Source organism: Mustela erminea, chromosome 2 (genome assembly GCF_009829155.1).
Source record: "Mustela erminea isolate mMusErm1 chromosome 2, mMusErm1.Pri, whole genome shotgun sequence".
NCBI lineage: Eukaryota > Metazoa > Chordata > Mammalia > Carnivora > Mustelidae > Mustela > Mustela erminea.
In genome coordinates this window covers 33,708,383-33,708,696 of record NC_045615.1, presented here as the reverse complement: position 1 = coordinate 33,708,696, position 314 = coordinate 33,708,383, and the positions used below count along the sequence as shown (strand labels likewise).

The following is a 314-nucleotide window of genomic DNA, read 5'->3' as shown; positions in this document are numbered from 1 at the left end:
TATAGATAGAGTGATAGATGGATAGAATTAAATTATCCTCAAAAAGATTATTCTCTGTACAGATTATTCTTTGTCAGTGGTTCTTCAAAAATATGGCTTTTACAATACAGTAAAAAGCAAAGTATGAAAAATGAAATGAGACTATCACACCAAGTATAGTAAGAATAATTTAAATTACCTAAGATTAAATAGTTCTTTCAATTTTTTTTAAATATGGAATGCTTCACGAATTTGCATGTCATCCTTGTGCAGGGGCCATGCTAATCTTCTCTGTATCTTTCCAATTTTAGTATATGTGCTGCCGAAGTGAACAC

General features: G+C 30.3%; 1 non-coding gene across 1 annotated transcript; it reads right to left on the bottom strand.

Moving 5' to 3' along the window:
* Positions 1–207: 207 nt before the first annotated feature.
* On the bottom strand, positions 208–314 carry LOC116585380. Its single transcript, XR_004283581.1, has one exon. It is a non-coding gene; the product is annotated as a U6 spliceosomal RNA (small nuclear RNA).